Source organism: Pan troglodytes, chromosome 17, assembly GCF_028858775.2.
Source record: "Pan troglodytes isolate AG18354 chromosome 17, NHGRI_mPanTro3-v2.0_pri, whole genome shotgun sequence".
In the NCBI taxonomy this organism is placed as follows: Eukaryota; Metazoa; Chordata; class Mammalia; order Primates; family Hominidae; genus Pan; species Pan troglodytes.
Window position 1 is genome coordinate 20047844 of NC_072415.2, and position 27448 is coordinate 20075291.

At 40.3% G+C, this 27448-nt stretch overlaps 1 protein-coding gene across 6 annotated transcripts in view; it reads left to right on the forward strand.

Annotated features, from left to right (window-relative positions):
- PIEZO2 (piezo type mechanosensitive ion channel component 2) overlaps nt 1-27448 on the forward strand; it is a 478008-nt gene that overhangs the window by 294305 nt on the left and 156255 nt on the right. The window lies entirely within an intron of this gene.

Sequence of the window (27448 nt, forward strand, 5' to 3'; positions counted from 1 at the left end):
GGTGAGCCATGATCACACCACTGCACTCCCACCTGGGTGACAGAGTGAGACCCTGTCTCAAAGCAAACAAACCAACAAACAAATAAATAAGAAAATACGTAAGTCTCTGGTGTGAGAGAGAAAGGGAGAAACATCAAATACTTTGCTTCGATTGGAGATGACTATTACACCAAATCCTTACTATGAAAATGAGAATTAAAGGTAAAGAATCTAGCATTTAATTTGACTTTTAATAAGTCATTCTCAGTGAATGAGAGAAAATTCCTCCATGCAGGATGATGTTAGATAATGACAGGCAAAGGAATAATAGAATTAGAGAATTACTATTCATCAATCCTTAATGATATGTTCTATTATGTCCACACCTGAAATAATTACTATAAAGGTTGTGGTGGTGGCACAGTGACAAAGTAGAACCTTGTTGGTGCTTGCTAATTGCAAAGAAAAAAAATAACATCTTTACAAAGGTGTGATCAATATCTTGAGGAATTGATTGAAGTCAACATTATCAAAAATGAGATAGCTTAACATTTCACACCTCTCAGTGTGATGCAACAGATGAGCTATACAGCATCATATTGTTAAGACTTTTGACCTAACCTCCCATTTACAGAAAATATAAAGGCTAGGAAACAGTTTAAATAGCTCCACAAGAAAAACAATCAAAAGAATTCAAAATTTGGATTCTGCAAGGCAAATGAATGGGTCTTTAAAAAAAAATCAGCATGGAAAAGAGGTCTGCATAGAGAGTGGAGGCAGTAACTGTCTAGTTCAGAGAACAGTAGATACTTAAACCTGTGTGAAGCACAGCTGTAGATCAGATCCTGGTTCAACAACAAATTCTTAAAACTTTTTTGGGGTTAAATTGGAGAAATTTCAATGTTCACTGGATATTGATACTATAGAATTATTGCTGATTTCTTAGGTGTATGATGGTTTTGTGGGTAGACAGAAAAATGCCATTATTTTAGGAGATACATGGTGAGTTATTTAGATAAGCTGTGCCTTGATGTTTGCAACTTAAAAATGGCTTAACAACCAACATAATAGATTGATAGATACATATATACATAGGAATAGTTAACAGAGAGAAGACAAATCAAATTATTTAAACTAGGTGATCAGTATAGGGTTATCCATTGTCCTATTCGAACTTTTCTTTGCATGAGGAAAGGTTCATAATTGACAGTTCCAGAAAAAAGAAAGGGAACAGAAATGGTAATGTTAGCAGTGAAACACATCTGAGTCTCGCAGCACGAAAGTATGTTACTGACAGCGAATTCCCATGGATCTGCTGCAATTTCAATTTTTGCTTCCTTAGAAAAATGAATTCTACTGAGGCAGGAGAGACTGAGGCAAGTTTTGGAGCAGGAATGAGTGACAATGTATTAAAAAGCTTTAGAGCAGGAATGAAAGGAAGTGAAGTACACTTGGAAGTGGGCTAAGCAGGCGACTTGAGATCAAGTGCACGGTTTGACCTTTGACTGGGGTTTTATACATTGGCTTGATTCCGGGGTCTTGGGTCCCTTTTCCCCTGATTCTTCCTGGGGGTGTGCTGTCTGCATGCACAGTGGCCTGCCAGCCCTTGGGAGGGGCTGCATGTAGTCTGTTTACTGGAGTTGTGCGCATGCTCACTTGAAGTGCTCTTCCCTCACCGAATGCTCCTACAAGGTCATGTACCAGTTAAACTCCGCCATTTTACCTCTTACTGCACATGCTTGAGCCCACTCACCCAACTCCTGAAGTCTTATCGGGAAACTGTTGATCACCAGTTTTGTCTTTTTTCTGTATATTGGGAGACTGCCTTCCCCAGCCCCCAGCTGCAACCAATTACTATTTTAGAGAAACAGTGTAAAAACCTCCTGACTATCACCTTATGGTCTCCTGACGTTCCCGGTTGGTGGGTGGGGGGTGCCCTCTCCTGCCCCACTCATGCCTGACCACTTACCTATTGTAACAGTAGAAGAGGGTTTGAGTGTTAGGTGAAGACGGTGCCAGAATTCTCTGTGCTGTGCCTCTGGGTGGTAATGTAGTGCTTTTTGTCTTCTTGTTGAGAAATGAGGAACCTGCAATTTAAAAGAACATGAATATTATTACCATACCGGCAATACAGGTTTGCATCCTTTCAAGACATCATAATGTGGTTTTAATGTGATCGTAAATTATAAAGACAGAATGTGTGAGAGGGCCCAGTGGCCTTGCTTTGATTGATTTATGTGTAAAATTTGGCCGTGGTAAAACTAGTTGTGGCTGACTGTGTCTATACAGTGCTAACAGAGAGAGAGAGAGAGGGCACGCGCTATAGAGAGCTATTCAGTCAAATCCTTTAAGACCACTTAAATTCAGTTAAAATAAGTAAAAGTTGGTGCTGGACACAAGCATCCACACCCACACACACACACCCCCACCCACACACACACATTCCCACCTTATTCTAAATCCAGTTGGCTCAGTTGATTGTATTAGCCTGGCAACTGGAGAAGTGAAATTCAGTCTAATAAGAGAAGAATTTTGTATAGACACAGTAAAACTGGGGAGCCTCTTTAACAGTGCATATTCACATAATATTTACTCCAGGCAGAAGTGAATAAAAGCTAAATTTCAGTGCAGACATTATTTCTAGACTAAATTAATGCTTTTAGTTTCCTTTAAACGTTTAATTTTTAGTTTGTTGAACACATATAGCAAAAAGTTTTGTACTGCTGAAAGATCTGCCTTTTAGAGGATGACTTAATTGAAAATGTAAATATCCTCTGTAGGGCAGAAGTTTTTTGGTTTTTGGTTTATTCTTTCTACTGGCTTAAGGATCTTTTATGCCATCTAGCGGCTGAGGGTAGAAAATACAAAGAATATTCAGAACCACCTCGAAAATGCTAGATCAGGCAAACTTTCTCTGTAAAGCTTAGTAAATAGTTAAGGCTTTGAGAACTATATGCTCTTTGTCACAGTTTCTTTCAAGAAGTCATTATAATGTGAAATCAGCTGGGCACGATGGAAAATGATCATGGCTGTGTTTCAGTAAAACTACAAACATAAATTTGCATTTCATATTCCTTTTACATTTAATGGAATTTTTTTTTTATTTTTCCCCAACCATTTAAAAATGTAAAAATCATTATTAGCTCATACATGGCACCAAAACAAGCACTGAACTACACTTGGCCCAGGGGCCATAATTTATCATCTTATGGTAAAGATATTAACAGTTCTAACAGTGTAATAACATCATATTTGCTCTTCATTTGAATTGTCATAAAAGTAAAATTATAATTTATTACAGACATTTCGGTACATCATCCCCTTAACAGTTTAAAAGGTCTGTTATTATAATCTCATAGAGTAAGTCATTGGAAGTTAAGTTGCTTATCAGGGAATAGAAAATGTGAGCTAAACAATGCAGTATGTAAAGTTCCTTGTTGTAGATTTCCTCCCCATTAACTTGCCGATAACAGGACATTACATTTTATTCCTTTAAAACATGGAAATTAGCATATTTAAACCATAGCTTTATCCTAGGGCATAATTTCAGTTTATTGTTATTAACCCCAAACTCTGAGTTGGAAGAAAACAAACTGCAGACAGGCAAAAAAAAAAAAAAAAAAGAAAGAAAGAAAAAAAGAAAAGAAAAGAAAAAGAGAAAGAAGGAAACAAACATAGAAATAAAGAAAATCACCATGGGTGAGTGTTTATCACAAATTTCATAACCACGGAGACTCCAGCCCTTCTGTCTCACTTCCTGGATAGATAAAGCTGCCCTTAAAACAGTCCAAGCAATTTTTATCTTCTGGTAAAAAAGCTTTCAAATGTGCTCTCTGGTGAGAATTAACCTTATTTTTAGAAATATTGAATTGATATTTTTTGTCACACTGTTATACTAAACACATGTTTTTTGGTCATTTGGAAAAATAAAATAATAAGAAAAAACACTTTAAAATGTAATCCTTATTCCCAGAAATAAATACTATTGCTTTTCAGCCAGATTTTTTTCAGAATCTTTCTTATGTCTATAGGTACTTTTTACAAACAAATTTTGAATCATATTGCACATACTATTTTATAATTTGCTGTATTTATGCAAATTGTGCATTTTCCTATGTTATAAAATGTTCTAAAATGTAATTTTCATAGAGTGCAAAGTGATTGTGTAGCTATATTATAATTTAGTCAACCCCTGAGTTTTAACCACGTAGATGATTTCTCATTTTTGTTCTCATGAATAAGGCTGCAACAAGTGCCCACATTACTTCTAAATCTAAACAAAACTTAATGATGAGCAAGTTGCAACCCCACATTCTTGCAGCTGTGAAAGAGCCTTTGCAGGGCTGTGGGGGTGCTTGCTTCTGCTGGAGGATGCACAGGTGTCCAGGTCCTAGGCCAACATAATGTTAACTAACTTACTGGTTTGTGATGCCCTCCCCATGCATATGGTATAAACTGAAATTCCACGCCGATGTGTGGCACAGGGCTGGAGTTTCATTTTTCTCTAGGGTAACCCCTTCTTTTCACCCCATGGTCCCAAAAAATCACGTGCTTCCTTCCAGTTTCATCCGCACATGTGGTTGAGTTTTTGCATTACTTTTATCCAGGGGAGGGTGAGAATTAGTGATTCCCTTCCATTTATGCACACAGGTGTGGCATAAGCATATTTTCCAAAACAAAATGTAGGACTTATTATGTGACAGAGATAGGTGTACTTAGGGGAGGTTAAGATACTGGATCTGAAATTGAGATTATTCTTCCCAAATCTGAAGTGCTGTAGTCTATTATAACAATAACTGCAAAACTCAGTGACCACACTCAGAAGTTGATCCAGCAGAAGAAAGCTTCAAAGTGAATCCACATAACTAAATCTAAGACCAGTAATATACCATTCAAAACAGTCTGTTTAAAAGAATAGAGCCCTATGGCAGCTGTTAGTCTGGCAGGTCTCCCGAAGAAAAATGGTGAACTAAACAAAATTTGCCTCAGCTAATGCAAAGTCATTTCTTCCAAAGGTTTTGTATTTTCATAGGGAATTTCAGTAGACAGCAAACACTACAGTTTGCAAGACAGGAAGCAAGAATGGAAGAATTAACGTTATGGGGCTGATGTTCGGTTTCCCCCAGTTCGAGGTGTACATATCCTCATGCGTTTCCTACTTGTAGGGCTGGCCCCGTTTACGGTTCAGGGATCCTTGGGCGGCTTCTGTCCTATAGGCATCCTGCGTTAACAATGCAGATGGTGCCCGGAGCAAAGCACAGGAGCCGGATGCGGGAGGACTCAATTCCTGTTTCACTACTGGGAATGTGTGGCCTCTGAGAGGCTTTAAAACACACCTGTACGTGATAAACTTGAGTTTTCTCTACTTGGTGGTGCTTTCAGTTAAAAGCCAATTTTAATAGTTTGGCCGCACATCACGGCCTGCGTCCTTGTGAAGAAGATACCTAAAGAAATTCTGGATTGGGAGAGGGGCCAAGCGCAGTGGCCCAAGCCTGTAATCTCAACACTTTGGGAGGCCAAGGCAGGTGGATCACCTGAGGGCAGGAGTTTGAGACCAGCGTGGGCAACATGGCAAAACCCCGTCTCCACTGAAAATACAAAATGAGCTGGGCGTGGTGCCACACACCTGTAGTCCCAGCTACTCGGGATGCTGAGGCAGATTTGCTTGAATCCAGGAGGCAGAGATTGCAGAGGTTGCAGTGAGCTGAGATCGTGTCACTGCACTCCAGCTTAGGTGACAGAGCGAGATTCTGTCTCAAAAAAAAGGAATCCTTGGGTGAATTCTTCTAAAGACAGTTCTTGACAAAAAGAGGGCTTTTTGTTTGTTTGCTTATCTTGTGGTGATCTGGATAATTCAGTTTAAAGTTCTGAAGTACTTAGAGTGGAGGGGATGGCAGGAGGCTGAAATGGATGCCTATGATTTCCTTCATCATAATGTAAACACTTGGAACCTATATATTTATTCCTAGATCCTACTAATGAGCATTTAGCATACGTTCAGCACTGAAATGAGCATGCAACTTTGAACAATTCTTTAAGTTGTCTCTTTTAATCCTTGACTGGCTTTCATTCCAACTCATGAGCTTTCTCTACATCATTCCCAAGAGTCACTGCAGGGGTCGGACTTGTTTGCTCAAGTTCAGTTTGTTGTTTTGCTGCTTTTCACCTTACATTGTGAGGTTTCAAAATGAAGGGTGGGAAGGAATGGGAAAGATTCTCAGCCCATTCTCTATGAAAATAGCATTCTCTCTTAAATAAATGTACAATGATTTGTCCTGTTACCCTTTTTTATCATCTACTTCAATAAATCATGATAATTAGAAAATGAATGGTTTAGTGAAGGAAAAGCTCACGTTTCTGTCAATGTTAAAACTGTAAAAAAAGAAACAGCAAAACCTCAAACTCTAGCATGATGAGTTTCTTCTAAAGTTAAAAAACAAACATTCCAAGTGCAATACCATTTGTTATGTTTATACATTTTTATAATAGTTTTAAAATATCAATTATATGCAAGGAGAAATAAATGCCTCAATGCTGTATATCTTTCTTCTAGTTTGGAGAAGCCAGTGGGGTCATCTAGAAAATGAAAGAATGCAGTCAGCTCTTCTGTTAGGTCTGCCGCAGTCTTGCTTTGCAAGTGGCTACATAATCCGGTTATTGAAATGAATGTACTTTTGCACCCCATCAAGATTGCTAGAGTGTGCCTGTCTTGCATTGGGGTGATCTGAAGTTTCATAAACAGAAACAGCACAGAAAGACTAAATTGTGTTTAATGGAGACCAGTTGGCAAAACCTTCATCTGAAATCGGTCCAGTGTGTGGAGAAAAACAAATGTAAAGCACGTTATTATAATGCTAAGGAATGCAAATGAACCCAACCAAGCTACCACTTTCCCTTCACCTTTCTGTTAGAAGATGGCATTGGCAGCAGTTAATCTCTAGTGTTTAATTTGTGAAGTTGGCAGATGATACATGATAAACAAGTGTAGGTTTCATTTTGAAAAGATGCTTACTGATGAAGTGACTTAATCTACAGGTCTCATTCAGAGTTCATTTGTGCTTATCTGAAAGGTAGAGTTAGGTGCCCCAAGAGAAATTGACTTTACACAGATAAGTGGAAAATCAACAGAACTGAAATACTTGAACCCTGAGTTCATCTGGACCTTGGTATCATTTGGGGGCCTATGTGGGTGTGGTGGGGACCGGGATCCCAGGGCAATGAGGTGTCCTACTCAACCACGACACCTGTACTGGGTACAAAAGCAACTGTGGCTTCTCGCCGAGCCCACGGGCCTTTGCACTGCGTGTTTATCCAGCCCAGTGACCTAAGACTTCCCCACTGCACCTTCCAGACTCTCAGCCTGGATTAAGTGTTCTGGGCCAGATTTCTCTCCTTTTGCCCACCGAGGGCACCTCCACGGTCTTCCTTTCAGTTTTTATGGAGAAGATGCCTTATTCTCTGTGGGCACCTAGAATTCCCCAAAGTTAGCCAGACTCAGTGACTCATTCTAAAGGGTCCATAGCTAGGATTGCAGCTCACCTGCAGTCACCTGCCCCGGCTGCCGTCATGTCATCTGGCCAGCGAGCATCGCATGGGTTCCACTGATTTAATAATACCACACTAAGAGGATTCTGCTAATGCTCAACAGCTCATTCCCTGGAGTCCACGGGCTCGAGATTGAACCTTGGCCCTGCTATTTTCTAGGCAGAGCACCTAGCAGAACTTTACTAAAACTCTCTGTACCTCTGTTTCCTTATTTATAAAATAGGGGTGAAGATAGTGCCCAGCCCAGAGTGGGTGGGTGTAGTAAGCAGGAGAGAGCATATTAAGTGCTACTGATTTTTATTGTTGTAGTCATCAAATATTTTTATTATTCAAACTCACTTCCCCATTTCCAACAGTTCTAGCCTTACCTCCCATCACGCCTGCAGTTCCCCTGTGCACATAAAGCAATTCCATCCCTTACACTGTTTCCTTTGCTGGAAATCTCCTGCTCACTGCTCTCACTGGCTCCTGTTTGTCCCTTAAACCTACCCATGCACCTCCTTCCAGAACCTTCCATCTTCCTTTATGAGGAAGGAGAATTATCTTGTAGGCAATTATTCTGTGCAAACTTGCTTTATAACACCAGCTGCATTGGGCCATAATAATCCCTTCATGCATATGTCTGACTCACTAGGACCCAGTTCTTGAGGGCCATGATCAGCTTTTTTGGCTTTGGTACTCTCAGGATTTAACACTGCTGACATACATTGGCCTCTCAGGAACTATTAGTTCAAGCTTCTTTTCTCTCTCTGTTTCCTAAAACCCTTGTATTTTATCTCCTTGTATATCAGAATAATGTAAAACTTGATTTTCTTGAACTATAAGTGATAGGTTTTGCTATGACCCCACCCAAATCTCATCCCCGGTGGGAGGTGATTGAATTATGGGGGCAGGTCTTTCCTGTGTTGTTCTGGTGATAGTGAATGAGTCTCACAAATCTGATGGTTTTAAAAAACGGGAGTTTCCCTGCATGAGCTCTCTCTTTGACTGCTGCCATCTGTGTAAGATGTGACTTGCTCCTCCTTGCCTTCTGCCATGATTGTGAGGCCTCCCTAGCCATGTGGAACTGTAAGTCCAATAAACCTCTTTCTTTTGTAAATTGGCAAGTCTTAGGTATGTCATTTTCAGCAGTGTGAGAATGGACTAATATACTAAGGTTCAGATGTGGCCACTGGCTATAAGATGTGTGGGGAAATTATTTTCCAGAAAGGTCATCATCAATCTTCATACACCCACGGCACTCCCACTGCCTCAATCCATCCACAGATTATTGAATATGAAGCTCTGCTTAGGAACTAAGTGAGGCTTAATGGTATAAGTAGCCATGGTTCTTAATGTGGTGTTTGCAAATATTTAGTTTTTGCTTTAGAAAAATGATGGGCTTTAAATGTATTTATTTGAGAAACTCCAAAAGAACTTTATCCTTGATGCTTAAAATAAACATGCCTAAAGTAGTCAGTAGCTTTAACTTTTGAAGACATGAGAGACTTCAGTTTCTATTCAGTATGTCCTTCAGAGACCCAGTTTGCTTTTCATTGTTGAGAGACACTGGGTAATGTTTCTTAATTAATGTGGGGGGCCCTGGTCTTGAAAATGGGGCTCCTTTACCTGCTGCAGAGCAGTGTGGTAGAAATTAGTAAGACAATGTGCCCTAGGGGTACCCATCCTGGTAACTAGGAATCAACCAAAGAATGTCAGTTCCATGTTCCTCCTGGAATTTTCTGTAGAAACACATGTATGTGATTTTTTTATTATTATTATTAAACTGCTACATGTGAGGGTTAAGTCAGGATGTCTTTACTGATTTCCAGTTTGTGTGGAATCTAATAATTTAGTAAAATCTAATCCAACCAAATAACTCCTCTTTCATAGTCTCTTAAAAGCCTAACCACCGTCCTTGTATTACTGAAACAAAAAAATAAATCCTGTCTCTGGAAAAAATTAGTATTATTTAATTGTGTTTCTTGGTATTCTCCCAGTGAAACAAAACATGTTCCTTAAACATAGTTGAAGTTGTGTGTGTGTGTGTTTATATATATATACACACACACACAATGGGAAAAATTATAATAATAATTATTCCCCATAGGTTATGAATATTAAATGGATTAATATTTGTAAAATGGTGTCTGGTATGTATTAAGAACTATAAAGAGGTATTTGTTAAATACATTAGTTAAATACATTGTCCTCATAGTTAACTAGACATTCATCATTTAATTAAAACTATAATAACATGTAAATATAGTTTGTCCCATATCTCGTCTTTAAACTGTGATTTCAAACAAATTTTGGTTTTAAGCAATCTACTTTTAGGTGCTTGTGACCTGACTAGAAAGTGCCGTCATTATTTGGTCAGTTACTTTGTATGAAGCACTTGCTGAGTGTCTTGCATCTCTCATTTAATTCTCATAATAACCCTATGAGGTAGGTACTTTTTTTTTTTTTTTAGACAGAGTCTCCCTCTGTCGCCCAGGCTGGAGTGCAGTGGTGCCATCTTGGCTCACTGCAACCTCTGTCTCCCAGGTTCACGCCATTCTCCTGCCTCAGCCTCCCGAGTAGCTGGGACTACAGGCACCCACCACCACGCCCAGCTAATTTTTTGTATTTTTTAGTAGAGACGGGGTTTCACCATGTTAGCCAGGATGGTCTGGATCTCCTGACCTCGTGATCCACCCAACTCGGCCTCCCAAAGTGCTGGCATTACAGGCGTGAGCCACCGTGCCCGGCCAGTAGGTACTGTTATTTTTATGTTCATATTTTAAACAATGCAGAAAAGCCACCTTTATTTTTATTTTATTTTATTTTATTTTATTTTATTTTATTTTATTTTATTTTATTTTATTTTATTTTATTTTATCTTTTGAGACAGTCTCACTCTGTCACCCAGGCTGGAGCACAGTGGTGCAGTCTCGGCTCACTGCAACTCCCGCCTCCGAGATTCAAGTGATTCTCATGCCTCAGCTTCCTAAGTAGCTGGGACTACAGGCATGTATCACCACACCCGGCTAATTTTCGCATTTTTTGTTAGGGATGGGGCTTCGCCATGTTGGCCAGGCTGGTCTCAAACTCCTGGCCTCAAATGATCCACCCTCCTTGGCCTCCCAAAGTGCTGGGATTACAAGCGTGAGCCACTGTGCCCAGCCCACACCTTTATTAAATGACAGAACCAGGGTTTGAGCCCAATTCTCTCTGACTTCTAAGGCTGTGCCCTTATGACCTACACTGGGCATAATCACCTTCATAACATAGTAAGCCGACATAGTAATATGTTTCTACAGCCTTCCTGGAATGTTTATGAAGACTCCCTTCCTACCATCCTGTTCCAGAACAACTTCGTGGTAAACCAGCCTTTGCACTTTGTCACATAGAGGTTTGGAAGCTCAGCAATTTGAGCCTGCATGAGGGACATCTGTAGCCATAACACCATGAGGTAGCCCATTGGTCTGGACCTAATGTGTGTGGAGTGAGCTACTCTTGTTGGATGCATAGCATTTGAACCCTGGCAGGGAGCACTGCTGGAGAATTCACCTGGCAACTCGAGGTCGGAAACTGTATCTCATTGACCTTTGTGTCTCTCAGTAGCAAGTAGCATGTCAGCATGCCCGAGGTACCAATGAATGCTTGCTATGTGAAAAAATTACCCTTTCTACATTTAGTCTTTCAAAATATGAAGCGGATAAAGATTAGGCATGGTTCACAGTTAAATTTTTTTCTAAATTTGCTCCAAATGATCATTATGTATGGACATATCACAAACTATGGCTGAATAGTACATTTAGGTGCTTTCAAGTTTAAAAATTAATAGCAAATTAGTGGTGGTAAATTTCTTGAAGTAGAAAGATTGACTTTTTTCAAGTTAAGAGAACAGTGTATAAAATGAAATCTAAAGCGATCTTTTGAGAAATCTCATTCTGAAATAAAACAATTACTTAGCTATCAAACTTTTTATTGGAAAGTGTGAGCGTATAAGAAATGAAATCTAAAGAGATCTTTTGAGAAACCTCATTTTGAAATAAAACAATTATTTAGCTATCAAACTTTTTATTGGAAAGTGTGATCATCTTGTTTGTTAAGAGTTAAGATCCTCATCCATGTTCTGTATTTTAATTTACTGCAGCAACACCTCATTAATTTTTCAGTCTGATTGTAGATAAGCCAATTTGGCTGCTTTGTGAAGTATTTTGAGAATAAATATACCAAGATATATTGCCTCATAACTACTTGGATTGTTGAAGTTCAGAATGTTGCTTATGAAGTAACTTTTGCTGTTTTATCTGCTTTTTAGCTCCAAGTAGCCATGACTCAAGGATAAGAGATTAGCTCTTAAAATGAGAAGCAAGATACTTTTAAATTTTCCCTACAGAATTTGCTACAAAAGCTTTCCGCTAAGACAACTTGACAAACGTTTTAATAAACTGGCTTGTTACTCATTGTTGAGTTTTTCTTAACAGCTTTATTGAGGTATAAGTAATATGCAGTAAACTGCACATATTTATAGTGTCCAATTTGATAAGTTTTGCCATAAACACATCCATTGAAACCATCATAACAATCAACATAATGGCTTAGTCTGTTTAATGTTGCCATGAAGGAATACCTGAGGCTGGGAAATTTATAAAGAAAAGGGGTTTATTTGGCTCACAGTTCTGCCGGCTGTACAAGAAGTGTGGCGCCAGCATCTGCTCCTGGTGAGGGCCTCAGGCTGCTTCCACTCATGGCAGAAGTTGAAGGGGAGCCAGCATTTTTAGAGATCACAGAGTGAGAGAGGAAGCAAGAAAACAACAGAGAAAGTGCCAGGCTATTTTTAACAACTGGCTCTTGAGGGAAGTAATAGAGCAAGAACTCACCCACTTTCCCTCCCCAACCCTTCAGGGAGGGCATTAATCTATTCATAAGTGATGTGCTCCCGTGACCCAAACACCCCTGATTAAGCACCACCTCTAACCTTTGAGATCAAATTTCAACATGAGATTTGGAGGGCACAAACATCCAAACTATAGCAGATAAATGTACATTCATCTATATTAGGTTGGTGCAAAAGTAGTTGTGTTTTATGCCATTAAAAGTAATGGCAAAAAAATAAAAAATAAAAATAAAAAAATGCACACCAACTTTTTTTTTTTTTGAGACAGAGTCTCGCTTTGTTGCCCAGGCTGGAATGTAATGGTGCGATCTCGGCTCACTGCAGCCTCCGTCTCCAATGTGCAAACAATTCTCCTGCCTCAGCCTCCTGAGTACCTGGGACTACAGGCGCACACCGGCATGCCCAGCTAATTTTTGTATTTTTAGTAGAGACAGAGTTTCACCATGTTGGCCAGGATGGTCTTGATCTCCTGACCTAGTGATCCACCCATCTCCCAAAGTGCTCAGCTTACAGGCGTGAGCCACCATGCCCTGCCTTGCACCAACCTTGTATATATTAATATATGTGTGTGTGTATTGAATCCTGTAAAAAAAAAGTGGAGTTACAACCCAAAATTACAATACTATTAGCTTTTATGATTGCCCATGTATTTACCTTCAATGGAGATCTTTATTTCTCCACATGGCTTTAAGTTACCATCTAGCTTTCTTTCATTTCATCCTGAAGGAGTCCCGTTAGCATTTCTAGAAGGGCAAGCCCCCCATTCAGCTTTTATTTTGAAATGTCTTAATTTCTCCCTTAATTTTGGAGGACAGCTTTGCCAGATATAGAACTCTCAGTTGACAGGTTTTATTTTTCTTTCATCACATTGAATAAATCAACTCACTGCCTTCTGGTCTCCAAATTTTCTGCTGAGAAATTAGTTTATAATCTTATTGAGGATCTCTTGTACATGATGAGTCACTTCTCTCTTGCTGCCTCCAAAATGTAGCTGCCTTGGCCTCCCCCACTGCGGCTCAACTACAAGCTACTTCTTTGCAGCTCGTGAAACTTGCCAAACTCTTTCTGGGTTTCCCTCCCAGCACCAGGGGAAGGAATTTAGTGCTGAAAACTCTCTTGATGCAGTAAGCTTGAGCAATTTTAGGGATTATCTTGTTTTTCTCTCACCCCTCAAAGATTGAGATCTACTCTGATATATCTCAAAGATTGAGCTCTCCATTGCCTGATATGCAATGTCTACCAAATCATTGTATCATATATTTTTGATTGTTCCAAGCAGGAAGGCAAATCTAATTCCTGTCACTCACCTGAACAAGGAATAAAATTCTGTGGATTTATTGTTGTTATGCCAAAAGTTCAAAACGTTGTCTGTCCCTTCCTCTACAAATCATCTCAGATCACGATGCTGGCAAACACATTGAGGAACCTTTCCTTTATCAGGAACTGCATATGGCTCTCCTCATATCCCACATCTAACTAGTGTGCCTGTGTCATCACTGATAGGAAGGAGTTGGGTAATAATCTGAACACTCAATTAAAATTCACTGGGCAAGAGGAATGCATGTTTTCTAACATTTTTCTTGCTTCTCTGGAGAATCTGGTCTCCAGACCCCAAATACAACTGTCAGAAAGAATCTGGCCACAGTGACAGCTATGAGTCTAGTTCATATAGCAGATCCAATCCATTTATGTAGAATGCCTGTTAAAGTGACTTAATTGATTCAATTTCAGTATTATCCAATTACATATTTTCTGAGAGGTGGACTGAAATCTTTTTTTTATTGTCAAAAGTGGATATTTTGGATATTTACTATAAATAGATTACTTGTATTGAGGTAGATTTTTCTCACCTATTATTCAAGAGAGACTGGGTTCACTTAAAATTATAGAAGAAATCATACTTAACATTAATGTTGATATAAAAATGGTGTATTCACCTTCCTTCCATTGCTACCCTCAATAAAAAAGGACCAGCTCTAACGTTCATTCTCATGATTTACTGGATTTGGAACTGGTTAATGTGACCACCAATTCAATATTTTACCCTTCTAAACCTTTTAATTTCATTGTGATTAACATACATGGCACAAGCATGCATCTCGATGAAAGAGTAAATTATGTATTAATTTTATCTCTATGACATCAAAAATAAATTAAAAATTCTTATAGAACAAATTAATAACTTATGCATTTATTTTTTCATAAAGTTAATATTTGGCTTTCTCTAAACTCACTTTGAGCTACGTTTCCATGGTACATGTTACACATTAAAATATGTTATGTATTCCTTAAAAAGTTAATTCTCAAGAATGATCCTTTTGACCCACACTTTTTGTCAGGTCATGCTACCACAATATTTCTTGGAAAGTTATAGCTATATTTCATGAAATTAACTTCAAACAGTTAAGACTTTATCCTCCCAAAACAGAAACATTTAACCTGTACTTTAAGTGAGAAGATGCAAGTTTTTGTGAGACTCAGCCAATTGTTTCTTTTCCTAGATACGCTTGTTTCTTTCTGAGCATCTGTAAGTTTACATACAACTTCTCTTACAGAAGTTTTATTGCTTTCCCCATTACAGCACACCTCCAAAAAATTGATTATCCAGTCTTTTTGCTTAGCTTTCTGGTAAAAAAAAATGATACTCCTTGGTCAATAATTCACAGGCTTATCTTTAGTGTCCTTCCTATAGATTAAAATGCAAGTGCAGAAAGCCAGCTACTATCCTGGGGTTGAGATCTTCTCTTGGGTTCAGTGAGCAGCCTCCATGCCCTTCAGGGTTGACTCCTGCTGCTTTACTGCCAAGCCAGACATGGGGCCAGCCATCATCTCCTCCCTCCACCAGCCAACACATGAAGTGGTCTGGCAAAGTAATTCTATGGGAGGAAAAGCTTGACAATCATCAGCATAAGGGCTTAACAGACCAGAGCTAGTTGCCAAAAACCATTCTACCATGGTTGAGTAGTATTCCCTCTAGAGTGCAGTGCTCTTTGATGACAGGGGTGATATCCTATTTATCTGGATATCCCCACCACTGCAGGTAGAACCCAACACAGAGTCAGGACACAGCAAATACTTGCTGAATAAAAGGACAAATTAATAAATGAGTCCTGTAATGGAACTATCACATGACTAATGCTTTTTCTTTAGAGTTTTCTGGTACTTTGAAAAATATCACATTATTTTGTCTGAGAAATAAGGCAGTGGGATGATTTGAGGCCAGCAGACTGGGACTTGTGAGTTTCACTATTCACTACTTTTTCAGTTATGTGAAACTTAAATCTCTACATATTCTAGAAACAATAGCAGATGCCTTGCAGAGCTGTTGGTTGACATGTAACTCATCAGAGGAACCCTCCACTTGCCATTACTCTCCCTCTCTTCTATGTAACTTTGGTTATTGACTATGTAAGACTTTAAAATGTGGCATCTAAACCCATATTTATATTATAGCTATTTAGGGGAAATTATATTTGTGGGTAATAGAAGTGCCTACATTTATGACCTCTCATCTTGGGCTTCTTGATAGGGAGGGGAGGTTGCCTGGCTTACGTGTTGAGCTACGTCTTGCTGTCATAAGAAGTAACCCAGGAGGGCCGGGCGCGGTGGCTCACGCCTGTAATCCCAGCACTTTGGGAGGCCGAGGCGGGTGGATCACGAGGTCAGGAGATCGAGACCATCCTGGCTAACACGGTGAAACCCCGTCTCTACTAAAAATACAAAAAATTAGCCGGGCGTGGTAGCGGGCGCCTGTAGTCCCAGCTACTCGGGAGGCTGAGGCAGGAGAATGGCGTGAACCCGGGAGGCGGAGCTTGCAGTGAGCCGAGATCGCGCCACTGCACTCCAGCCTGGGCAACAGAGCGAGACTCCGTCTCAAAAAAAAAAAAAAAAAAAAAAAAGAAGTAACCCAGGAGTGTGGAAGACCAGCTGGTCATGGGAGTTCTGGTTCTGACTCATTTCTCACTTTTCTCTCAGAGGTGACAGTGTGTTCAAGCATGGGAAAGAGGCCATAAATTTGCAACACTCATAGAATATAAACATTCCCTTATGAACCCTACAGGTGACATCAGAGAAAGAATGCCTGTGATAATTAAATGTAAGCCCCTTCCATGTGGCCTCTATTTGTCCACCACCAATCATAGTTCTGAATACAGCACACCCTGCACCTGATGCAAAATTGTCCTATGAACAGATTGCTTTTTATTATAAGGCAGTATCCTGCAAACATAATATGAAGCCCAATTACAGTAAATTGGCAAATAGTTAAGACATGTTTGTGCCCCCAAAAACTTCAGAAGCACGATGCAGAGCCCAGGGGACTCAGTGCAAAGTTTTTCCAAGGTTGAAAAAACAATGTAGTGTGAAATCTATCAGATTACAATTTGCTCACACACAAAATAAAATAACTATGGGTTTGGCATGGAAACATGTTTAAAGCATAAGTAAGAAACCAATAAAAAAAAGATGGTTAAACATTGGCTGTGTTTTCCATATGATGCAAGGCAGGGGGTAGGGTGGGAAAAGGAATTGGAAGCCGAACTAGCAAAAACTTATTGTAAAAGACAGTATTATAGGATGGGATGCCACAAGAAATGGAGAGAAACTTGCTGGAAAGATACCTTAAAGATACTTTAAAGACAGTTCTAGACTTTTTCCCACAGAGACGCTTGTGTAACATGGAGGAAATTTTGCTGGGTGTGGTGGCTCATGCCTGTAAACACAGAACTTTGGGAGGCCGAGGCGGACAGATCACCTGCGATCAGGAGTTCGAGACCAGCCTGGCCAACATGACGAAACCCCGTCTCTACTAAAAATACAAAAATTAGCCGGGCATGGTGGCAGGCACCAGTAATCCCAGCTACTCGGGAGGCTGAGGCAGGAGAATCACTTGAACCTGGGAGGTGGAGGTTGCAGTGAGCTGAGATTGCACCATTGCACTCCAGCCTGGGCGACAGAGTGAGACTCCATCTCAACAACAACAACAACAACAAAAATTGGGGAAATTTTATAAAATGGTTGGGAACACAAACATTGCTTTGTGAGGATATCTGACTACCCATGCCTTTTTGATGGTATGTCTTTGTTTTCATTCATATGTAAAAATTAATTCTGTTCTGTCCACCCACAGTTAGATTTTAGGCCTTTTCTTACATAGATTGTACCATAGAATTTTGGATTGGGAAGAGATATTGATACCATCTACCAGTGGTTCTCAAGCTTTCTTGCTGGCCCCAACATTCTAAAGGATGTGCATGGTGGTAAGGATGGGTCATCCTCATTACCCCCATTCCAGCGAGTCCAGCGTGATGGAGCACTCTACAGGTACCTGGATCAGCACTGTGGTATGGAAGGTGAGAGAGGCAAGATGGCTGCAGTTGGAAAAGGTATTCTCAGAAGATGCTGTGTTCCCCTCACAGGGGACTTCTTTTCTTCCCTTGAGGATCAGTGAGAACTTAAAGGCTCTTCTCATTCTAGACTTAGGAAAGTATAAAAACAAAGTTAGTGAAAGCTGTCAAAATAAAATCCCCTCAAAGCATTGATTTCCAGGTTCTGTTACTGTCCACAACAGGAGTGCACACCATCCCCTCCTCCTCACATGCTTCTTGGCATGGAAAGAGTTGTGAGTCATCCCTGTGCGAAGAGTGTTTCTTTGCCTAAGAAACTAACATACAGGTTATGAGTGTGTAAGAGTGATTATACCCCACAATAGAAGAATGTGTGTTTTGCTGAAACCAAACCACAGTTGTGAGTATCCTCAGTGGCCCTTCCCCTTCCTTTGATCATATTACCAAGATGAAAGAAATACATTTTTCTTGGCAAAAAACCAAATATTAATAATGGAACATAAAACAATGTTGTAAATTCTGTACATGTTCCCAACCACCACTCCAAATCCTCCCAACCTGTGCAGATATTACCTCCTCTTAAGAGACCCAGTTCACTTGAGCAGGATTGAGGTTCTATTCCATCTTAAAGAGGACACTTGTATCCTCTTGTTTGCCAATGCCATCAGTATGGCATTAAGCTCTGACCTAGGCATAAGACAAGTTTATGTTATACATTGTCATAATAATGATATCGTTGTAGCCAGGATTTCTTGACCAACTATTATAGGACATGGTCTATGGTGTGACTTTAGATGAATGACATCATATACCTCATTACCTTAACCTAGTAATTAGCCACAAAGTAATGGAATTAACAATAGCTTCACATTAAACAGTTGCAAGTGATCTGGTTTCTAGTTGTAGCTCCTTTCCTCAATATAGTAAGTGACCTTGAGCAAGTTACAGCTGGGCTAGCAAAGTGGGGAGGTATTGGGTAGGGATGGGGAGGAGACAGGAGTGGAGAGGGAGAGGTCAGCAATTGCTAACATTTTTTTCATCTCAAAAATATTCATGATTTGAAATAGATCCACAAGCCTTCAAATAAGTGAGCCAATAAGCTCAGGATGGGATTGTTTGCTTAGACAGGACTCTACTCACTACTGAGGGTCAGCATTATAAATTCCAGGAATCATCAGTCAAGGGGGAAGAGTTGATCTAACTCCCAACTCTTAAATAGGAGATAAGGGGAGTGATCCTGGAGCATAACTAAGTGTGTTGAGAGTAACTTTATTCCATTTTGTGGTACTTTGCTCATGTAATCCAGTACCTGGGGGAATCATCACAAACTGTTCATAAAGTCACAGAAAGGAAAAAAAGCATAAGCGGCATAGGCTTATTTGGACCTGTTTACAGTAGTTTCTGACACTGATATTACTCTGTCAGAGTGAGCAAACATTTTTCACAAAGGACATTACTATAAAAACTTTCATCCGATCTTTGCAATCGAGCATTTGCTAAAGTACTGTGAGTCAGAGTTGGACTTTAGTACAAATTACTCGAAATTTAAATGATCAATGTAAGAACTCAGGCTGGGCGCGCTGGCTCATGCCCGTAGGCCAAGGCGGGCGGATCACCTGAGGTCAGGAGTTCGAGACCAGCCTGGCCAACATGGCGAAATCCCATCTCTACTAAAAATACAAAAATTTGCCGGGTGTGGTAGCACGTGCCTGTAATCCCAGCTACCTGGGAGGTTGAGGCAGGAGAATCACTGGAACACAGGAGACAGAGGCAGCAGTGAACCGAGATCGCGCCACTGCACTCCAGCCTGGGTGACAGAGCGAGACTCCGTCTCAAAAAAAAAAAAAAGAACTTGGTTAGGAGTTTTACTGTGTAGCTAAGTTTGGTTCCAGGCATTCTGCCAATATACCATTATGTGCATATTTTAATGAAATGATGGTGTAAAGAATGCTGGAAAAATAGAGAAAAGATATCTGGAAAGTTTCTCTGTCTTTACAGAAAGATCTGTTTTGTATTTGACAACAAACACTCTTCTGTGGCTTCTTGTTCAGTATTCTAAATATGGAATGTCTCTTTCTCATCCTGTGTTTTCCACCTCCTTACCAAAAAAAAAAAAAAAATGAGGTCATTGGAGAGGCCTTTAACCTAGGAGAGCTGCAAAGACTGTTTGGGCTGTTATGATAATATACTGTAGGTTGGGGGCTTAAACAACAAACATTTATTTCTCATAATTCTGGAGGCTGGAGAGTCCAAGATCAAGGTGCCAACAGAGTCGGTGCCTGGCAAGGGCCCTCTTCCTGGTTCACAGATAGTACCTTCTAGATGTGTCCTCACATGATGGAGGGGTGAAAGAGCTCTCTGGGGTCCCTTTCATAAGGGCACAGATCCCTTTCATGAGGGCTTCTCCCTTGTGACCTAATCACCCCTCAAAGGCCCGACTTCTTAATACCTTCACATGGGGAGTTTGGCTTCAACCTAAGAATTTTGGAGGACACAAACAAAACAAAAGCTTATGATCACGCCCTTGTGAAAGTGAGAGTGATGGAGGCAGGTGTGGGAAAAGGGCACTGGAGTTTCTTGTGCAAGCTAGTGGGGAAGAAACTTAAAGGAAGAGCCTTTCTGAGGCTGGTGTTCTAGGCACCCTGCCTTTTCTAGGAAGCCTGGCCTTGTGGAAAGGGAAGGGCTTTGGAGTTCAGACAGGCCAGGCTTCCTCTCTGATCTAGCCTCCTGCGGCTTTGTCTTCTTCTTCCTACAGTTGCTTACATGATACCTACCTCATGAAATCAGAGAGGTGTTAAAACAGGCTGTGGGTGTCAAGTGCCTGACACCCAGCAGGGATTCAATCACATTGTGTTGCATTCTCCCAAAAAGACTCTGTGACTCCATGATGAGGGATTAAAGGGGAAGCCGGCACCTGCATCACAGAGTGGGGCTGGGCTAATAGTGATAATATCATAGTTGTAATAGTTAAGGTGTATTGAGCACATAGTATTGTCGGGTGCTAGTTACTTCATTTAATCCTCCCAACAACTCCGTAAGGTGTGGTCTACTTTATTATGCCCATTCTAAAGACAGGAAAACTGAGGTGTAGATAAGTGATTTGCTCCAAGTCACAGGATAGAGATGGCAAAGCCAGAGTTTGAATTCAAATCTGACTCTAAGTATTTGACAGCACAACAGAATGACTACAGTCAACGATAATGTACTGTATATTTTAAAATAACTGAGAGTGGAAATGGAATGTTCCTAACACAAGGAACTGATCAACGCTGTAGGTGATGGACACCCCACTTACCCTGATGTGATTGTTACACATTGCATGTCTGTATCAAAACATCACCTGTGCCCCATATACACTTACCCATAAAAAATAAAAACAGAAATTAGCTTAAAATGTTTAAAACTCTAATTCTGAAGCCTGTATTCTAAATCACTCTCCCATTCTGCTCTTCTACTGCATGGAAAAGTTTTGAGGTCTGTAGAAAAGCAACAAAGACAAGGATTAGGAGGAATGTTGTCCAGGGCCAAGCCTGTGTTGACAAGGGCAACCTTGGCTTCAGGGAAAGGGCAGCGTAATGCGTTTTTTAAACAAAGGATTTGCAGATGCATTTTTGTAGGCAAGTCTTGAGGCTCCAAACTGGGGAACAAACACATATTTGACCCAAAGCTGACTAGAAAGAAGAAAGTGTCTCTCTAGAGAGATATGAGAAGCTGAGAGGGCTTGGATGAAGCCTGCGGGTAGACATAGATTGGAACTGTACTTGGCTCTGGAAGCCTCTGCGAGGTGAGGTCCTCACAGCTTGCGTGGTTCGGGTGCAGTTTGGGCTGTACCATCTCTCATCCTTGTAGTAACTGGGGGCACAGACGGGTTATTCTGAACTCCAACAGAAATAAGAACCCACTGCGGAGCGAGCTGCCTGCATGTTCTGCCACCTTCAGTCCTGCCCCAGGAGATTCCAGGGGTTCTGGGGCAGGGCCCAGTGTTAGTGCTTTAGAAGATCCCCACGTGATTCCAACAGGAGAGGGCGAGGCTGCAGGTGTCACAGTGGGCTCCGAAGTACCAGAAGAAAAGAGAACACAGGAAAAATAAGTGAATCCCAGTGCGTCAGAACTGTGTTTCATCTCTGTGCTGCCACTGACTCACCCAGGGTATCTGTTACCCTGTGCTTCTGTCTCTGAGCCCTCAACCATGCTCCATGTGCCATGTTCATGACGACTGCCCCATCCTGCCACTGTGTTCCTTGGGTGTTGCTGCCTCTCTGCCAGGAAAAGCCACACTTGCTCTTCTGGGGCTGAGATTTCTCTCGATGGCATGTCTGCCAAGAGCTGCCAGCAAGGCATATTCTGGAGAAATACCTTCCACATCCCTCAGAGCCTCCAGGATCCTGTAGTGGGCTCATGGGAGCAGCTGTGTGAGGAGAGTGCACCCCCGGAGGGCAGGCAGGGAGGCGGAAATGTGGGCTCCTCCAGCCTAGGGACCTGCCCACCAGTGTTTTTCAAACTATGGTGAAGACAGGAGTTACCTGAGGTGCTGATCAAAAATAAGTGCTTATCCCTGGGCCCCACCTGACTTGGGAACCCAGAATGTCCACGGCCCGGGTCTGAGAATTGGCATTTTAACAAGGAGACCACGAGGAGAAGCACTTCATATCACATAATCCTGGGCGGGTGGAGCCACCGTGTGTCTCCCATGGAGGGAACTGATGGAATTGCAGAGCTGTACATTCCCGGGTAGTTCTTTCCTGCGTTTGTTCAGTCATTAAACAAGTACTGTTATTAAGCATCTACTCTCTGTTCTTGCTAAAGTAGAAAAAGCACCCCTCCCATCTCCACAGGGCCAATTGGGTCTCTATCAAAACATTGCTCAGCTACTTACTAGGCGCTGTAGGCATTGGGTAAATTACTTAACCTCTCTGTGCATGAGTATCTTTGTTTCTCGTATTAGCATAATAGTAACCACATCTCCTTTGGGTGGCAGATGCTCTATGTGAGCCTCCATCAAATGAATAAGATACCCACATTATAGCTTGTCTACATGTGGTAGCCCTTGCTTTCACATATATCCCCCACTTCCCCTCAATTCTAATGAGAAAGTAGAAATGTTCTAGGCCTAATGAGAGTATTTCCAACTCTGTTTTTGTTTTGTTTTGTTTTTTTGAGACAGAGTCTCACTCTGTCACCCAGGCTGGAGTGCAGTGGCATGATCTCGGCGTAGCTGATTACAGGTGCCCACCACCACACCTGGCTAATTTTTGTATTTTTTGTAGAGGCAGTGTTTCACCATGTTGGCCAGGCTGGTCTTGAACTCCTGGCCTCAAGTGATCCTCCCACCTCAGCCTCCCAAAGTGCTGGGATTACAAGTGTGAGCCACCGCGCCTGGCCTCCAACTCTGTTTAATTGTATCTATTCAGCATTGTTTTGGGAAGAACGTTGAGCTAATCAGTGCTTTCCAAGCTATGGTAGCCTGAGAATCACGGAGCTTGGGGACCAGAGGGACATTTGAAAAATGCTTACCCCTGAACCTCACCCAGACTTAGGAACACAGGATACCTAGAGATGGGATGTGGAATGTCATTTAAAAATTTTTTTCATTTTTAATTTTTGTGGGTACATAGTAGGTATATATATGTATGGGGTACATGAGATATTTTGATTCAGACATGCAGTGCGATGCATAATAATCACATCAGGTTAAATGGGTATCCATCACCTCAAGCATTTATCATTTCTTTGTGTTATAAACATTTCAGTTCTACTCTTGTAGTTATTTTAAACTGTACAGTAAATTATTGTTGACTGTAGTCACCCTGTTGTGCTATCAACTACTAGATTTTATTCATTCTATTAATATTTTCCCCACCCCACTACCCATCCTAGCCTCTGGTAACCATCATTCTACTCTCCATCTCCATGAGTCAGTTTTTAAAATTTTTAGCCTCCACATGTGAGTGAGAATATGCAAAGTGTGTCTTTCTGTGACTGGTTTATTTCACTTAACATAATGACCTCCAGTTCCATCCATATTGCTGCAAATGGCAGGATCTCATTCTTTTTTATGGTTGAATAGTACCATTGTGTGTAAGTACCACATTTTCTTTATCCATTCATCTGTTAATGGACACTTAGGTTGCTTCCAAATCTTGGCTATTGTGAAGAGTGCCGCAGTAAACATGAATGTTCAGATCTCTTCGATATACTTCTTTCCTTTTTTCTGGATATATACCTAGGAGTGGGATTGCTGGGTCGTATGGTAGCTCTATTTTTAGTTTTTTTGAGGAACCTCCATACTGTTTTCCATAGGGGTTGTACTAATTGACATTCCCACCAGCAGCGTACAAGGGTTCCCTTTTCTCCACATCCTTGCTAGCACTTTTTATTGCCTTTGTTTGGATAAAAGCCACTTCAGCTGGGGTGAGATAATTTGTAGTTTTGATTCGCATTTCTCTGGTGATAAATTATGCTAAGCACCTTTGCATATGCTTGTTTGCCATTTGTATGTCTTCTTTTGAGACAAGTCTATTCAGATCTTGACCAAATTTTTAACCAGATTATTAGATTTTTTTTCCTATTGAATTGTTTGAACTCCTTATATATCCTGATTATTAATTCCTTGTCAGATGGATGGTCTGCAAGTATTTTCTCCCATTCTGTGAATTGTCTCTTTACTTTGCTAATTGTTTCCTTTGCCGTTCAGAAGCGTTTCAATCTGCTGTGATTCCATTTGCTCATTTTTGCTTTGGTCGTCTGTGCTTTTGAGGTATTACTCAAGAAATCTTTGCCCAGACCAATGTCCTGGAGATTTTTCCCAATGTTTTCTTTTAGTAGTTTTATAGCTTGAGGTCTTAGATTTAAGTCTTTAATCCATTTTGATTTGATGTTTGTAAATGGAGAGAAATAGAGGTCTAGTTTTATTCATCTGCAACCAGAGGCATAAAAGGGGGAAAGGACAGTCTCTTCAATAAATGGTGCTAGGTTGCATTGGTTGTCTGTGCTTGTGGGGTATTATGCAAGAAATCTTTGCCCAGACCAATGTCCTGGAGATTTTTCCCAATGTTTTCTTGCAGTAGTTTCACAGTTTGAGGTCTTTAAGTCTCTAATTCATTTTGATTTATTTTTGTGTGTGGTGAGAGATAGGGGTCTAGTGTTAATCTTCTGCGTATGGATATCCAGTTTTCCCAGCACCATTTATTGAAGAGACTGTCCTTTCCCATGTGTATGTTCTTAGCACCTTTGTCAAAAGCAAGTTCACTGTAGATGTATGAATTACTGGCTTCTCTATTCTATTCCATTGGTCTATGTGTCTGTTTTTATGCCAGTACCATACTGTTTTGGTTACTAGAGCTCTGTAGTATAATTTGAAGTGAGGTAATGTGATTCCTCCAGTTTTGTACTTCTTGCTCAGGATGACTGTGGTCATTCTGGGTCTTTTGTGGTTCCATATAAATCTTAGGGCTTTTTTTTTCTACTTCTGTGAAGAATGTCATTACTATTTTCATATGGATTGCACTGAATCTGTAGATTGCTTTGGGTAGTAAGGACATTTTAACAATATTGATTCTTCTAATTCCTGAATATGGAATATCTTTTTATTTTATTGCATCAATTTTTTCCATCAATGTTTTATAGTTTTCATTGTAGAGATCTTTCACGTTTTTGGTTAATTCCTAGTTATTTTGTTTTGTTTGGTAACTGTTATAAATGTGATCACTTTCTTGTTTTCTTTTTCACATTGTTTGCTGTTGGCCATATAGAAATGCTACCGATTTTTGTATGTTGATTTTTGTATCCTGTAAGTTTATTGAACTTGTTTGTCAGCTCTCAATTTTTTGGTGGAGTCTTCAGGTTTTTCCAAATATAAGATCATATCATCTGCAAATAAGAACAATTATGACTTTTTCCTTTCTAAATTGGATGCTTTTCTTTCTTCCTCTTATCTGATTAGCTAGCTGGGACTTCCAGTACCATCTTGAATAACAGTGGGGAATGTGGGCATCCTTGTCTTGTTCCAGATCTTAGAGGAAAGGCTTTCAGAATTTCCTCATTAAGTATGATACTATCTGTGGGTCTACCATATATGGCTTTTATTGTGTTGAGGTATGTTCCTTCTATATCCAGTTTTTTTTTTAGGGTTTTTGGTACAGCATTTTAACAGCTTCGTCAGGTGATCCCAAAATATCCTACTTTGAGAAACACTGAGTTAAATGCTCTGTGTGATGCAAATAAGCCTAAGTTATAAAACTTGTATTTTAGAGAAGTTCAGGGATCGCCGAGAAGATGACTTCTCTACACACAGAAGTATTAAATTAATATCAATCAAATGCAATAGTCGTGTGAAGGAACTTAGGTAAAAAATCATTTAAAAATCATTAAAATGTAAGGGAATGCCCACCACTTGAATTAAGTAAGAAGTGAATGGTTGAGAGGAGAGAGCCCAATGAAGACATGACATGCTGAGGGAAGACTTCCTGGAGGAAGCAGCAGCATGAACCAGCAGCAAAGCTCAACTGTCTCTGTTGTTAATCTCAGCATACATTGAACTCATGCAATCATCAAGAAGCATCCACCAGACACTGAGGATGCAGCAGCTTGGAAGTGATGGGGTGAGATGGAGCTCTGGGCATTAGCTAGTAAGGAAGGGAAATGTATTATAAGACTGTCATGTTCTTACAGATGCTCAGACTCCAGACAGTAGAGTTCCTCTGAACATATGACCAGTATTGCCACCCGCATGGTGCTATTATTGGCATAAGGATTTGGTATGAGAAGAACCAATATTTGAGTTCCGGACCCTCTCTGGGCACCAATATCTCACACACTTTGCAATAATTCAATGATCCACCTAGAACTCACACCTTTATGTATATTTTACCTTCTACTTTCAGTTTTTCCAGGGTCATTTAGGAAACAATGGAAGGAAAACATGAATCCCTTAATTGAAGAAGCTGTTAAAATGCACCAAAATCCCCAACCTTTTTGTTAAAATAGGAATTTCTTCAGGGCAGCAGCTCCATTTCTCATTCTGAAGAGGTTCATTGTCTGATGTCCAGGTTAGTTAGTGGGCATCCAATTTTAATAACTTTAAAAAATTGTTGGACTTGGGGAAATTTTCCATTATTGACAAGCTTTTAAGAAGATAGGGAAAATTTTCTACCAAATAATACTTCAACATCCTGTCTCAAACTGTTGAACTTTGAAGCTAAGTGATACTTATGACTACACACAGGATTGGTTTTACCGTGAAAAAAAAAAAAAAGCCGTCATGCTATTTCGAGCTTGTCTAGGTTTATTGAATGCTAAGTTTGCCTTGGGGTTGCAATAGTTTATATGTTTATTCATCTTTTGCTTATAAAATCTCCATCAACCTAGTGACCTGGGGGTAACTTTTGTCCATGAGATTTAATAGTTTTTTTATGTTTTGCACAGGACAGATTTTTACCATAAATTAATTTTCTGTTAGATGTCATTGAAGAAAACAATAGTAAAATAGAAGTTAAAGGCTTTATTCAACAGCTACACATCAAGAAGCCCCTTAACATGAACTAGTTCTCTAAGGTGAAGCAGGATTGGAGTAGGACAGGTAGAGAGAAGAGAGGAATATGTGGCTGTGATCTTGTCCAAGGTTGTAGTTGCCTTCATCTGTAACTGTTGCAAAATCTGTAGTTGAAATGATTGAAAGACGAGGCCAATGGTTCATGCCCTTTTCTTGAGGTGG